General features: G+C 40.5%; 1 protein-coding gene across 5 annotated transcripts in view; it reads left to right on the top strand.

Annotated features, from left to right (window-relative positions):
- LOC135216988 (uncharacterized) overlaps positions 1–16,675 on the top strand; it is a 358,855-nt gene that overhangs the window by 68,256 nt on the left and 273,924 nt on the right. The gene's annotated exons all lie outside the window — the stretch shown is intronic.

Here is a 16,675-nt window from a genome sequence, read left to right as displayed (position 1 = left end):
TTGTCAAGTCTCCTTGCCTCACTGGTTCTCATCCTAAGTTTTGTAAGGGGTTCCTCTTGCTCAATCGGGGGTATTTCATTACTCGCAGAAAATTTTGTTCCAAATAAACATTCATTACCTAACCGTTATTCTGACCGTGTTTTTGCTCTCTCTCTCTCTCTCTCTCTCTCTCTCTCTCTCTCTCTCTCTCTCTCTCTCTCTCTCTCAGAACGTTCCCGTAAATTCCTTTCATTTATAAATAATCATCACGTCATTGTCGAAACTGAGACGAATCCAGTGCTTAGAAAAATCCTGCGGGTTGGTGCATTATAGCTTTTCCTGAATGCCTGCATTAACGGATCTCTTAAAGACTTTTTAGGTTGAACTTCCCCCCCCCCCGCTGTCTATTCAACACTTGAGAGCTTCCAAATCATGCTGCACTCAGGACGGGACTGGTGTCCTGAGTTCTTTCAAGACAGTGCATCGCCGTCAAGAATAGCCGTCGCTGCCTTTAAAGTCATTTTACCATTCTGTGGCAGCCGGAAGAATAAAGCTTCATGGCTACTGGAGTGAGAGAGAGAGAGAGAGAGAGAGAGAGAGAGAGAGAGAGAGAGAGAGAGAGAGAGAGAGAGAGAGAGAGAGGGGGGGGGGGGGGTGTGTTTAAGGAGTGTTTTAGTCCTGGAAGAGGTTCTCTTTCAACACCGCTTTCTCGGGATGAGACTTGAAAGTTCAGAGATGTTAGCGGCAGGTGTTGAAAGCGGACTTCACAGTGGGCTTTTGACCTCTGTTGGTTACGCCCGTTTTTCACGCACGACTGCATTTTGCCGTGTATGAGAAACCACTCGAGTTGTATCATCCTCTCCTGAGGTAGAAGGGCACACACTGCCCTCTTCCTTAGGGTGTTCATTCCTGACAAGTTAGCAATTTTTGGACATGTCTGCCATCTTGCAAGCAGAATCCTCCTTTGCTGTGATCGGAGGAAACGCAGAGGGGAAGGGTTGGGGAATCTCTGGTTCTTGTTTACGATTGGAAATGGTAGTTTCTGAGTCGTCACCTGCTGTCTGTAGAAAAGCTTACTGCAGAAGGGAGTTGATGTTGTGTAAAATGCCCTTCAGGAGATTTAAGAATGCCACTGTTGCAGCTTTCACTGCGTGATTATATATATATATAGATATATTATATATATATATATATATATATATATATGACTTGGTAAAAATGTTTTGGTTATGACAGAATTCCATCTAATAAAAGGAGCACATAAAAACACCAAAATATAGAGAAAACTCCTATATAGAAAATATTAATATATATATATATATATATATATATTAAATATATATATATATATATATATATATATATATATATTATATACCATACCTACATACATACATACATGTGTAATTTCTTCGTAACAGCTAAACAAGAGAAAATGCCTAATTGTGCCGCAGTTCAACTGTACGGGTGAAAAAGAAAGTCGTGCTGAAACAGGTGGGGGAAATAATAGCGGTTGGGGGAAACCCCTCCATATTGCGGAAGGGAAATTTGGCCCAGTGAACCTTCTCGCCCCAAGTGATGACGACGACGACGCATGTGGCCGGGGGCGGGAGGTTGATGAGGGAGGGAGGGTGGTGGAAGCCAACAAGACTCCGGGGCTGGGGAGTTCGGGGTGCAGAGAAAAGAGAGATACGATCAAGGACTTGCCCCGGGGTCATGCAGGAGGGTCATCTTGGAGATCGCCATTTGTCAGGGCCACAGAGAGTAGTCATGTTGACCTGCTGGAAGTCTGTCGACGCCTTTTTGGTGGACGTCTGTCTTTACCCGAGAAAACTCGGAAAGCGATCGGTAATCTGGTGTGTCTCCTCGAGTCATTGCATTTATTTTTTGGCTCCGTGCAACTGGATTGCAACAGACAGTTGCCACTCGTTGTCTTGTGAGCCTTTTGTATTGTTGGTCGTGTCAAATCGGTTAGCAACGCATCCAGATGACGTTGAGTAGCGGTATCCATTGTTTGACAATATAGACTGCTGCCTTTGGTTGAAATCATCTACATGCTCCTAATATTATTTTCGTTTTACGTGACTTGCAGGACTTAGATATAATGCCCGTTGAGTTAACCGTAATGTTTCTTCCTCGTTTGATGGCAGAGTCATCCAAACAATGAGTTATAGAAGAATATTCAATGTAAAATTCGGCAATTAAGTTTTTGCTGTAGTTCGGCGCGGCAAGCTTTCCACGAAATAAGAAATTTGCTGGATACATATCTTGATGTGCATCTCACAAACGTTACCATTTAGAAAAAAATTTACATCCAGCAACCTTCAAGGGAAATTGATATCGACTGATAGTCATCCACATGGGAGCTTAAAATGAAGTCTGATGTCCTTTATTCGTCTAGGGTAGTGGTATGTTTTTACATGTTAGAATTTTAAGTACCTCGCATGGTGTTACAGGTTCTATACCCCCACCCCCCTCCCACTTTAAGATTGCTGTATTTAAAATGTATTCAATGGCAATGTTTGTCGGATAGACGTTTAGATATGTTGGGTGTAGATGATTCTGAATATTCCAGCGCATTTCTTATTTCGTGGAGACCAATCTCTGTCGAACTGCAGACAAACCTAAATTGCTGTATTTTATATTTAAATAAGTGTCATTTATAACTGATTGTATATTTCCCAGGTATACGAAAACGTGCCCAAGTGTGTCCAAACCCTCCCTTTGATGAAATGAATGCAGGACAATTATAGCGTGACGTTTCGCAAGCAGAGAAAGGGGAAATTGCCCAATAAATTATACTCCGCTGTTAAAAACAATTTCTAGCGAGACATGTTTCAAATTGTCGAAGGAGTAGGATAGAAGCGAAGCAGAATTGAATGATGCCAAGAGTGAAAAAGGTTGAGAGTTGACAGTGTTTGTGGAAGTGACTGATCAGGGTGTCGACGCTCAGTTCAAGAGTTGGTATCACAATTGAGATGGTGCAGTGATGCTTGTCTCTGAAGGACTGTTATAGCCAAGAGTGAGAATAAATGGACCAGATTGTAATGAAGATGATAAAAGTTATAACATCACCTACTGTACCAGGGAAGGGTGTGTCAGGTAGGATTTTGTGATCCACTAACCCATTGTTGGATCCAGGCTGGCTCTATGGATTTTCCTGGAACTGGCCCCATCTTCTCTTCCATTTTGTTTGTGATCAACCCTGGTTGGTAGAAACCCGACTCCCAAATGAGTTCCTCGTTGGCGAGTCGGTGACGTGCTCGACTAGGAACCAGAGGAATTTATTTCTGGCGATAGAAATTCATTTCTCGATGTGGTTCGAATCCCACGAGAAGCTTTAGGTCCTGTTGCCGAGTAACTAATTAGTTATTAGCCACGTAAAAATATCTAATCCTTCGGGCCAGACCTAGGAGAGCTGTCGAATTTGTCCCTGTTTTTCTACCCGGTTCAATTGTAATGCACTGTAAGCATTACTTAAGGTTCTTTGCAGCGTGACTTCGCCTCTAACTGCAACCCCTTTATTCCTTTTACTGTACGTACTTTCATATTCTCTTCCATTGTACTTTCCACCGTCTCCTAACAATTGATTCACAGTACAGCTGCTTTGAGGTTTTCTTCCTGTTACCCTTTCCAAACCTTCTGTTGTCAATTTCGGTTTCAGCGTTGATTGCTGCAATACATTTTTTTAGGTCCATGGATCTTTTTGCTGTAACCCAGATTAATTCCATAACCTACACCTGCCTTCGTTACCAATTCGGTTACCCCAGGAGCATTGCGTTTCCCAATTCCCAAGAAAATCTGTCTTGTGTACGCTTAAGTATATATAATACGGCCATGTTTTCGTTTAGTAATTTCTCCGGTATAAAGTGTGTGGAATGTAATTTGTGGGTAAATGCTTATGCAATGTTTTGTCATTCGTAATTAAGTGAGCTTTGTTCTTTAAGTAAATTTCTCTTTCGTAAGAAATTAGACTGAAAATGATTGCGCTGGGCAGTGCCAGCATTGGCCCTTACTTGGGATAATTGTTTGTTCCTTAAAAGTCATTGAAAGTTGAACCTTAGGCTGCTGTTGATACATGACGTGCCTGCCCACTGCCCCAGGGCACGGTCAATGCATAACAGATTTTCCTTTATGGCATCATCGTGTTTTTTCTTTGAAGTCTTATTCTCAAATGGGCAATCCCTTTCAGACTTGGTTTCATTACGCACCTTGAAGGTGCTAGACCTATGTTGAATCTTTCGTGTCCAAGTTGAGTCCATTAGATTCAGTTGGCAAGAGGCAAGATTTGCCCAATTTAGTCCCTCACAGTATTCCAGCTTAAGAATCTGCACTGGATATCATAGTTTATTAATATTTGAAAGATTCAACCTCACTTCTTTCTCTGCTATCATGACTTCGTGTTCTTATTTTTATACTCTATATATATACATATAACTTCATATACTGTTTTCGTTAGTTAATTATAGTATTATGTACGTATTAATATTTTACACGAAACATAATTGTTTAGTAGTGGAATAAAATACAGAGGTGTCCCTGTTACGGTAGACTTATTTGCTTGGTTTCTTACATTTTGGGTTCTGCACGGTTTCTCTTCATGAGGGATTATTACTTTTATATCTTGCACTGAGAAGAGATAGTTGAGAAAGCAGGCACCAACGGACGAAGGTCGTTTTGTTGACGAGAGAGAGAGAGAGAGAGAGAGAGAGAGAGAGAGAGAGAGAGAGAGAGAGAGAGAGAGAGAGACTCAAGCTGGGTGGAAGTACTCACCCACTCTACGAGAGAAATCTTGATGGCTGTCGTAGCCAGGAGGGTTCGCCGCTCATGATCAAGTTTCGTACCGTTAGAGTGTTTGCTAGTACTACTTCTGGCTCGCTTTTATTGAGGCGCGTGTCATTTCTTCCCCGATGAATGGGAAGTCGTATTTTAGCTCCTATTTTATAAATGGTACAATAGATTTTTAAATTTTTTTTTTTCTATTTATCTAAGATAAGATAAATACAGAGTGATAACAATCTTTGGAACCTAAATTACCTAAATTTCAGTTAACGTGAGTAGACCGATGTTATGCTTTGATTTTGAGAGAGAGAGAGCGTTTTTACCTAGTTTCAGTACAATAACAATACCGTTAATTATATAAATAAATACTGCTGGACGATCGATTTGAAGAAAAGCGAATCAAGGTCCACCTTGGTATTGATGCTGGCGAACAGCTCTGAAAGACAAAAGCGCTCCAGCATGAAAGGGATTATTGCTTTGTTCGGTGAATCGATTGTCTCCCTTGATTCCATTGTGAACGCCTGCGTTTATTTGGGCAGATATTGACGCATTTAACCCTCCAGACGAGGGAATAATTTTCTGGAATTTTCAGGCTTCGTGTTCGGCATTACTCAGACGATTTTAGGAGCTTGCTCTCGGTTGATTGGACGATTTGCCGCCTTTTACTGATCAGGTTAGACTCGATGAGTGGAATTGTATGGAAAATTGTCCCTCTTTATCTCGGCTAATTATACTGCGTGTGCGTACCCAATTATTATTTTGGTTGCATAATTTTAGTCACTTTATATGTAGGCCTATATCATGAGCTGGAATCTTAAAACAAAACACGCACGTTTCTCGATCGTACTAATAGCGTCAGTTTTCGAAAAGTTGGTCAGTTGGTGGGTGCCTTAATTCTATTTGTCCTTTAGAATTGGGACCGAGTTTTTATTTTATATTAAGTTAACAGAGATGAGTGGTAAGCTTTGAAGTGAAAGTCTTGCAGTCTCAGGTCTGAGAACTTAAGTATTTCATTTCAATTCCAACCAGTTTTTTTTTTAAATGTATAAACGTAGTGGTGCTCAAATCTCATGCGACATGATTCTTTTTGTATCGTGCAGATTCTCAGACTCAGCGTGACGTTGCCAAGCAGTGTTAATCCTTTTTTTTTTCTAATGTTATACATGTTGACAAGTGTGCGAATTCAAAGCTAGCACTATTTTCCTTTTGGTTATATAAATATGATCCCTTTTATGCATTGGTATTATTCGTAATCTGTGATTTGAACCGATTTTTTTTTTTACAGACCTAGAAAATATTCTAAGCCTTCTGAAATGTAATCTGTTACTAATGTTTTTATTTGTAGAGATTACCTGATCTTTGAGGAATAAAAGATGATGATGATTTTGATTATATTAATCGAAATATCATAAGTATTAATATCAAGGCGTATGGAACACTTGTTTTTCAACTGGTTTAAAATATTATTTTCTTAAAAGTCCTTCTGTTCGCTTTTGGTGTATAATTTATTCTTTCATAAGGCAACTTGAAGTGCAAGAATTTGTAGATAACCTCATTTCCTTTCTGGCCAGAAATTGTTAATAGAGAGATGTGACTGTCGAGAGATGTGACTGTCAAGTGTAAAGTAAAGATAACTAACACCTAGGCCTAGGAACAATATCTTTGCTTTGACAAAAGAATAATTGCATGTGCGAATATTTGCTATATGCCATAATTTTTGAAATATTTAAGAATTATAACAAAGAATTATGTCTGAAAAATCCATGCTATTCCTCTAACACATATATAAAGTAACTGTTTTAAAGATAATTTCATTGTCGCTACTCAGTGTAGACCTACTCATGTTACACCGGGTGGTTGTTGTTGCACCGACACTAATGATACGTCACACGGTGGGCGCATTCTACTTGTGTATATACATATTTAAATTTTTTCAGCATTGAGGTGTAAAAGCAATCAAATAAGACTATTTCAGATTTTATGCCTGCTTTGGAAGCATTGTTAATGTTATAACAATTTTTTTAGTTTTTTTTTTTATTTACATTTGAACTGATGCTTGATGACTATTTTGGTCCAATGCTTCAGCGATGTGTGAACGAAAGTTTTGAAAATGTTTCGAAAGTTTTTTTTTCTGAAATTTGGCTACACGTGACATTTTCTTACAGTTTTGAAATATATGACAGATTTCACTTATGAAATATATTATGGCCTTATTGTATGCAATAATCGCGTTTCCGCATTGAAATAATAGATAAATATGGAGCATGCTAGGTTGCCAGTTACTGAATTTTGAACGAAATCCTATGGAGTCGGTCGCATGGGATTTGAGCATCACTGTATGGGAAGATGTACGGTACGGTTGTGCTCGCCTCTTATACCATTACGACTCAAGTTGTATGCGTGAATAGTACCATTCTTTCTGTGGGACTTTCAGAATTCAAGGATATTCTGTGTATGATGTTGGCTCTGAAAACAAGAAGCTTTGGCTTTACGACCTAATTGCCCAGTGACAGCACCATTCACACCAACTACATAGTCTTTACGGAACATGGATCTGATTGTAGTTAGTTGAATGGATGAAATTCCGACGTATAATAGAAAATAGGCGTAACTAAATATTGGAAGGTAAAACTTTGCTGCATGGTAGGGACTTGGCGGAAGAAATATTTCCTGTCAGAGAGGAGAACAAAGGCTCTGTTTTTGTTGCCTTTCTGAAATGGCTGTCTGGCTCGGTCTAAGAATTAGAGGGCGATATGCGGAACTCCGCGAGCCTTGGATCTCTCTCTCTCTCTCTCTCTCTCTCTCTCTCTCTCTCTCTCTCTCTCTCTCTCTCTCCCGAGATAATACGCCTTGCTCAGCCGTATAGACGAAGCGGTATGTGGTGGAATGGCATGCGAGAGGAAAAAGGAGATAAGAAAGAGAGAGGGGGTGTCACATCGGTACTGCACATAAGACTACCGGTAAAACTCGTATTCAAAGAAGAAGCGCGTCGCTGCTACTATGTGATTGGCGTAATGATACGGTCCTGGGGGGGAAAATGAAAGACCTATGAGGTGAGTCGGGTCGACTTCGAAACCTGTTTTTCGCATTTTCTTGATTATGACTCATGGGGATAGTTTTTTTTTCTTTCTTTGCTGCGGTAGAAAGCGGTTTCATTTCATGTTTCATGCGTTGGTTTTGATTGTTTCGTTTTAAATCCTGAACTTCTCAAAGTTTGTAACAGGAATAACAATTGCGTATTTATTCACTTAATAAATTGGAGCATCGTGCTTTTAACTTGGTTCATATCATTGCGATGTTATGGAAAATAGGCTGTAAACTTGTTAGGGAGTGTCCTTTTTTTTGGGTTCGCTTTCTAACTTGACTCGATGAACTCTCCTTTGGATACTTTGACGTACTAACTATGGCGGTTTCTATGTGGAATTGCTTGCTTGTGTGTACAGTGAGCTGTAGTAGTAGGGTTTTTCCGTTATCAGTCGTAATTATTTTTAGTACATTTTGCTTGGTAGAATAGTGGTTTTGAAATTTTGCTAATTACATTGTGGTTTTAGTTTTCTGTAAAAGAAGACTATTGAGATGGCCATTTGTCTGTCCCCCCTCAGATCTTAAGAACTACGGAGACTAGAGGGCTGCAAATTATGTGGATCCCCCAGTCTCCAATCATCTAACTTACCAAATTGCAGCCCTCTAGCCCCAGTAGTTTGTATTTTATTTAAGGTTAAAGCCAAGAATAGCCTGTTTTTATATTGATATCTTCGCATATTTTCTGTTTGGGGTTTTCTCTCCGGGAATACTTAGTTGATTCAGATATTTTTATGATTGAGCGGCATGAGCAGTAGTAGTAGATTAAGCCAACTTTGTGTTGGCACGGGCTCTTGCTCCTCAGCAGCCCATAACTGGTGGTGGATGAAGGATTCTTCTCTGCAACATATCATTCGGCTCCAATTGAACCACTGGGCCAGAAGTGAAATAATTTAGTGGGAAATAAAGTGTTATAGAGAAAAAGTTTGGGACTCAATATTCCCTTGGGATGTGGTGAATGATGTTGATGTAGTTAATGGATTAATTTTATCTTATACAGTGGGATGGTTGTATGCCATTAGGTATTGCTTACCTGAGAGTGGCAGATGAGGTGTTACTCTTCTCAGCGCCGCTCGTTAAGGTACTGCCGAAGAGGAACAGGGCTGGGATGATTAGGTGAGGCAGCTGCTCTTCGGATTGAACTACGGGTGCCTGGGTTTGAAGGTTTGGATGAGGTGGGGATGTATGCGGTTGAACAGTGTTTCTCCATTTACAGGTTTCCCTGTGAGAAGTTCGGAGAGAACGATGATTCCTTCGAATGTAAGTGTTATTGAGCTCTCACTCACTGCTTTGGGAACTCTGTTGGCACTGTCTGAGCTGTCAGAAGGGGAAGGAGAAGGTTGTGAGGGATGGTCTGGGAAGGAAGGTTGTCGACCCTCGAGGTGGACGGGGGGTTAGGATTAGAAGGAAGGGAAGAGGAAGGCTCTGTAGCACTTGGTGTTGACTTGTCGTTGGCTGTCTTGTGTAGTGCTGCTTTGACTTCATTCTGCAACTTCATCCTGGTTATTCCATCTTCCTTAGGTTTTGGAATGAGTCTTGAAGATTTTGTGGGCGGGAAATGTTGAGAAGTTGTCTTGATCTTCTCAATTGTTTCAGGTCGAAACTTGCACTTTTTTTTTTGTTCCATGCGATGTTGAAGAGAGCAGTTTGGGCATTTGCTTTCAACTTTTTCTCCTCTTGCTTGGTTTGATGAGGTTTGCTGTATATTCCACACCTGTCTGTGGCTATGCAACGGCTGCTGTGATGTCCAAACTTGTGGCATTTGTAGCATCGAAGTGGCTCTGGAATAAAGTTTTCAGTGGGGAATGATCCCCATACACCAAGGGAGACTTGGTTGAGCATTTCTCCTTGGAAGTTGGCGATGACTTTCCTAGCGGGGGGACTGGATTTTCCAGATTTAACATCTTTTAGCATCTAGAATATTTTCCAGTTTTAAAATGGTGTCTAGAGGCAGGGTAGTTGAATATTTGCAAATCACTGCTTTCTTGATTTTCTCCTTCGGTCTAACAGTTGAAAAACTGTATTCCCTCGAAGAATCTCTTCAATTTCTCTGCTCCTTGGGATGATGTTCATATCACCCACTAAGTTAGGTCTAATTGACATCCTCAGATTTGGATTCTGCTTCGGCAATTTTGTTATTTCAGCAGAGGAGGCTTTGTATTATGGAGGACGTGGGAAGAGCAAGAGGCTCTTTCGTTTTGGGCTGGTGTTTTCCTGCAGGCTTTCTTCTTTTTTCGAAGAGTGATCCATCCTTCGGAATGGGAATCATCCTCAAGCACAGATGGGACAGGGCGCCGTGTCTCTGTTTCCATCACTTGAGTGGGTGGAAGTTTGGTCTTCATCAGACATTTCCTGGTCATTTTCTTCATTGGAAAAGGTTCCAGTAGATATGGCGTATCTTCTTCAGAGATGGTTGCTGGTTGGGTGGGCTTTCGAGGGCGAATTGGGAGCTCACGTTCTCTTCAACAATGGGAAAACTTTGTTTATTGATAGAAGTTATTCAGCACCTCGATGGTTTTCGAAAATTCATCTATAGTTGGTTAACATCAACCATGCATTTGATGTCTAGGCCAATCCCTTACGACGCTCCTGATTGGCTGTGGATAAGCCAATCACAGGGCTGAAAACTCCCAGTCTCTCTCGAGAATCCACATAGGCAGGATGTATGTTCCACATCTCTTGACAGATACTTTTGGAAGACTTATCCCTCAGGAAAGGTGGAACACAGATCCTACTCATGTGAACTCTCGAGAGAGACTGAGCGTTTCCATCCCTCTGATTGGCTTATCAACAGCCAATCAGGAGCGTCGTAAGGGACTGGCCTAGACGTCAAATGCACGGTTGATGTGAATCTAGTATAGTACTGCACGACGACTCTGCGAATCCATGATCAGACTGACGACGCATTGCACTCAGCTACACAAGCGAAACTGAGTGGCATGAGGTTTTGTTTTGTAGATTTCTTTCCGTAAATTAATCACCGGGGCTTTGTCGCATGAGCTTTTTATATTATTATTATTATTATTATTATTATTATTATTATTATTATTATTATTATTATTATTATTATTATTATTTTGTATTCATACAATATTTACAATAGTTCTTTACAATGAAACTATCATGACATGCTTCTACTAAATATGAATAACAGTACTAAAATGAATTAAATTCTTCCAAAGAATTTCCAAAGGTTTTTGCAATCTTATTAGCATTATCAAAAATAATTTCATATCATCTTTGTATTGAATGCACTTCAGTGGGGCTCTGTGATTTCCACCTTCTAAGATTATGTTAGATATTCTTTGACGTGTATTGTATTCGAGCAGGGTCTGTGGCACGGGCAGCCTAGTATCTTTTTGTAGCCCAGGCCTGAAGGAAACAAAAGATGAATAAGTAAATAAAGGTGGTAGAAGCTTAGTCGCTAAGAAAATTATATAAACATAGAGGCATGAAGGTTCATGAGACAGGGATTGCCGATATCCTCCCGAGTAAACAGGAGCTACTCAATGTCCTTCACAACTTCCCATCGTTCCTTAGCTGCAACCCGTTTCATTCCATTTTTCTGTGCCTCCGTTCATATTCTCTCTCTCTCCCATCTTGTTGTCCATCCTCTCTCAACAATTATTTCATGGTGCAACTGATTAGAGGTTTTCCTCCTGTTACGCCTTCCATACCTTCAGCGTTTGGCCTTAACTCTCTGTTCCACTCCACTCCGACAAGGCTATAAGCAGTCAGTTCGAGAGAGAGAGAGAGAGAGAGAGAGAGAGAGAGAGAGAGAGAGAGAGAGAGAGAGAGAGAGAGAGAGAGAGAGCAAATCTTGCATTCAATAGAAAGCAATCGTCATTATTATACTTCGAGTGATCCACATTTCCATCGCATCGGGAAAGCAAACAGACGAAACTGTTCTCCTTTGGGAAGAGCAGGTCCTTTCCCGAGGGCCTGAAAGGATCCCAAAGGATCCCACATTTCGTTGCAGGCGGTCGTGGGGTCATGAAAAAAAAAAAGAAGGCCTTTCTTGTCGCTCTCGTCTTCATGCTGTTCACAGCCTGTTCAGAAGTGATCACTTTGAACGGTATCCTTAACGGCCAGTCCCGTCTCCCATTTTTCGCTTACGCGAGGAGTAAGCCTACAAACTATTCAGTTGTTGGTGAACTTCATGCTGTTGTTGTTTTTGTTGGAGGGATGTGGGTGGTGGGGGGGGGGGGGGGGTGGGGGGGGGGGGGGGGAAGCTGGTGTTGAAAAGCACTATGGATGGAAAAGATTAAAAAGGTCTGAAAAAAGTATGTCACGTTGAATTGAAAATACAGGAATTAGGAGCGGATATTTTGATTTATTTATTAGTATGAAAATGTAAAAAATAAATAATGTGCATGTTAAAGAGTACAGAATAATTATTTTTAATAAAATAGAGCATATTTATTTGAATTTTCGTTGGTGAAACAACGGGCTATTTGACTAGATTTTAGCACGCGATCCGAGTAAGCAGGAGGTCTGCTCACGCCTTGTTTCTATTCTTAGTGGAGGAGAGAAAGTTTGTACTTGTCTGTAGAGCAATGATAAGGCCTAAAGAAACAGTGGTGTAACAAGTTAGGATTTACTTACCAATGGGGAAAATCATTGGTTAAATCGGTCATATTTTCTTGTCAAGTGTTTTATTTTTTGTATTTTAAAATGTAAATAAATAGATCAGCTGCAAACGCTGTTTCCTTAAAGATCTTGTTTCAAATGATGTACTGCCTTGGTGATAAGAGCTCTTTTCTTGGTTATATATCTGGATCTGAAGTGTGAACTGTTACATAGAGTTCGCCATATGTTTGTGTAATGGTTTTCTTATAAAGAGCTTCCGCTTATAAACTGCAGTTGTAGATTTATATAACTGAGCTGTTTTCAACGTTAGAATTTCCATGCAGCATCAAATATCTGTGGCCTTATAGTAGTAGGTGCGGAGCACTTCATGTTAGATATGTATAGATTATATAGATCTGTGTGTGTCAATTTTGTGATTGATGGTCTCGAGTCACGCCCTAGAGCCTAGACTGATGGAATGGCGTGGTGATTGGCCATTGACTCCCGTTGGGGGGCGGGGGAGGCATTGTTCTTTTTTTCGAAATTCAGAGATTCTGGAGATTTATCCAGTGCATCGTAAAAGTAAAATAGGCATCCGTTCGTCCCTAAGATGGGGAGGCCTCTCTTTGAGCGACTTTTTCAACTTTTTGGCTCGCGTAGGAAGTCGTATTTGGATTCACTAGCACTATACCTTTAGGCATTCGGATGATGTGCATTGAGTATCAGATGACATTCAACGCTGCCAAGCCAGCAGTGCATCCGTGATGCCTCAGTTTGTGACTTACTGGAGAATGATGAAGGGCAGCACAGGGTATTGTGTTTCTTTGTATGGTGTTTTTACATTGCATGGAACCAGTGGGTATTCAGCAACGGGACCATCGGCTTCACGTGACTTCCGAACCACGTCGAGAGTGAACTTCTGTCATCAGAAATACACATCTCTCACTCCTCAAATGGAATGCCCGAGAATCGAACTCGCTGTCACTGAGGTGGCAGGCCGAGACCATACCGATCACGCCACTGAGGCGCTCCACAGGGTATTGAGACCACATGAGGTTGGGGAATGTTTTTTCTAAATCTGATTACAGGGTTTGCAGGAGGAAAGTGGATGTGTCATGTCTTCCCTACTCTTCCAATCCCCAGCCTACCTCCTCCCCACACCCGGGGCGGACAAACAATAAAAATCCTGTCGGATTTTATTATTATAGATTACTGATGAAAATTATCCTTAGAATTTGACTTCTATATTAACAAGGTGTTACAGTTGTTTTTGTTTTTTTTTTAGTTTTCTCGACAGCATGCTCCTGCCAAAACGTGTCTGTCTGTCTGTCTGCATGCTCGATTGATAAAAGAACCTATTTTAAGCAGCTCATTGAAAAGCGCCCACTTAGTGTCGACTGTCGTGTTTTAGCGCCTCTATTTTAAATTTCCAGTCGCTCAAAAATCCCAGTGCTGGACCTTTGTCAAGACTTTTGTAAATGGATTGGTGAACTGCTGGTGAAACTAACGGCATCTGTGGCGCTATATATGTTTCATCTGGGTAACAGTTGAACAGTGCATTTCCTGTTCCCGACAGCCCTCAAAAACGCAAAGCCCGCATGCCGATGCTCATATCTTATTCATAAACAAACTTGTTGGCGGGCGCTACCCTGCGCAGGAACGCGGCGCTATCCCCAACATAGGGTGGACAAACAAGAAAACCTGTAGAATTGTATTATTATATATATGTTTATGCAGTCGATGCCATATATATGTCTGTGCGGTAGATATGTTCAGTTATGGGTGGATCACACAGAGGCGACTCATGCATATTGTCTATTCGCGGAGAGTAAATACTGGAAATTTATGGTAGTTTGGTCTTGTCCTGTATAAAGGGTCGTCATCATCATCCTGAATGACAGGCTCTTGCCTTTGATTTGCGTATCCTTATCTTCAGGATACTAGCAACCAGCCACATTTGCTTTAAAAGTAAAAGTAACATTATAACTCTTACAGTAATAATGGGATATACCATATATATATATATATAAGATATATATATATATATACTATTATATATATATATATATATATTATTATTATATTCGTTTTAATAGACTTTGTAGGGTGGGAAGAAGATACCTATAACAGCGCCTTCGAATACTCATCATTGAAAGTGAAACAGAAAAGTAAAGCCCACTATGATGATTTGATTGTTGTCCGTTACTAAACAGCGCACACTGGTAATTATACACTGTCAGAAAAATAGTATTGTATTAGTTTTCCGTAAAAGAAAACTATCGAGATGGCTATTTGTCTGTCCTCCCTCAGATCTTAGAAACTAGAGGCTAGAGGACTGCAAATCGGTATGTTGATCATCCACCCTCCAACCATCAAACATACCAAATTACAATCCTCTAGCCTCCTCAATAGTTATTTCATTTAAGGTTAAAGTTAGCCATGTTTGTGCGTCTGGCACCGGACCGTAGCAGAGAGTTTCATGGGATGTGGCTGAGTTTCATAAAGCATTACACGCTGTACAGAAAACTTGGTTTGTGTTACTGCTAGTGTAATCACAATTGGAATGTTGAGGAAAGGATCTACTGAGTTTTTGGTTGAGGAGGTAATGATCTCCTTCCCGGAGCTCTTTTGCTAAGATGGGTTTCAAGTCGACGGTCTACGCAGGCTGATTAGCGCTGGATTTGACGTACACCTCTCATTTGTACTTACATGGCGACCGGCGGATGAATTTCTAGGTACTTTGCTTATGAATTTTATGAATGCTGGAAGTCCGAAATTTATTTTGCATTCCCGTTTATATTAGCAGATATTGTTTTCACTTTGTTGACCATGGTAAATGTGACACCAGTTAGTCCTTTCAAGCAATTCATACTATCATTACACACGACACACACATATATATATATATATATATATATATATATATATATATATATATATATATATATTTGTGTGTGTGTGTGTGTATGTGTGTATTACTAAAGCCAACGTTTGTTTCAATGCTCACGTCGAGGTTCGCGAGGCTGCTTCAGAAGGAGCCTCGGACAGCTGGATTCTTGAAGACTTCTTCAGGAAGTCGTGATAATCAAATGGGTAGTTTATTCAGGGGTCCTTCTGGAGCTGAAGACGGCTTCAAAGGATCTTGGAGCCATGAAGTCGTCGACAAGAATACGTTGTAATCAATGGGCGTTCCTCTAGGAGTCCTTCAGGAGGTGGAAGATTTCTTGGCGGAATAAGACAGATTCTGGTTTTCTCCCGAGATGTGGCACAGACTGACTTCCAGGTCAATCTTATAACATGTAATGAGGAAGAAAAGATGGAAAGTTTAAATAAACGATGAAAATTTCGTATTTAATCTAGATTTAATTGAGATCTAAATATTGTCTCCCGTAGATTCTTAAAGATTTTAATAATGCAAGAGAGCCAAGATAGAAAGTAAATCCTTTATAATTATTTTTTTATTCTTCTCTTTAGACTACTCGTCTGCTAATATAGATTTTCATGTTCAGTTATATATTTATATATTATATATATATATATATATATAATATATATATGTATATATATATATATATATTAGTGTGTGTGTTTGCGCTCGCGCCCCGTGTCTGTACATATGTATGACTTCATCTGATACAGTCTAGAATTCAAAATAGGGTCGACTGTTATCACAAGAAAACGGTTCTTGAGTTCAGTATGCAACGTAATGCAATATGATATTCCCCTTGGCTGCTGTTCATTTTTTTAATAAGGTTTACGAAGACAGAGGCTGAGAGAAGCTGAAATTGAGCAAAGATGTAGCAAACTATAGTTGATTGTCAATTTCCACCATAACAGGCCAACATTGTTTAATGGTCAGGGGTTTAGAATGAATATTTATTGTTGAAATAGAACTGGAAACCTGATACTGCCTGAGAAACGGCCGAGAAGACAACGTCCTCGTGGAAGCACGTGGGAGGAGGCGTGCTTGCAGCCATCTCCTGTGTTGGCCAAGTGGTTAGACACACAATCTGCTCCTCCGCCTTCCTCAGTTGGAGTGATGTCTTTTGTTCGGGTGTCCACTCGTCAGTGGGTTGTCATTCACACGAGACACACGAAAGGGGAATCGGCGATTTCGTGGAATTGCTATTCTGTCATTCTGCGTTCTACCACGGCTCAGGGTTGGTGACGTTTCTGAATCACTGGATCCATGGAAGTGAACAGAATCCACACCCCTTCGAGGATAGTAGGGAAAAGAGAAGAACGCTGAGATGTCTAGAGACAC

Source organism: Macrobrachium nipponense, chromosome 7, assembly GCF_015104395.2.
Source record: "Macrobrachium nipponense isolate FS-2020 chromosome 7, ASM1510439v2, whole genome shotgun sequence".
In the NCBI taxonomy this organism is placed as follows: domain Eukaryota; kingdom Metazoa; phylum Arthropoda; class Malacostraca; order Decapoda; family Palaemonidae; genus Macrobrachium; species Macrobrachium nipponense.
The sequence above is the reverse complement of the archived record's forward strand: the minus strand, read 5'-3'. Positions and strand labels throughout refer to the sequence as shown.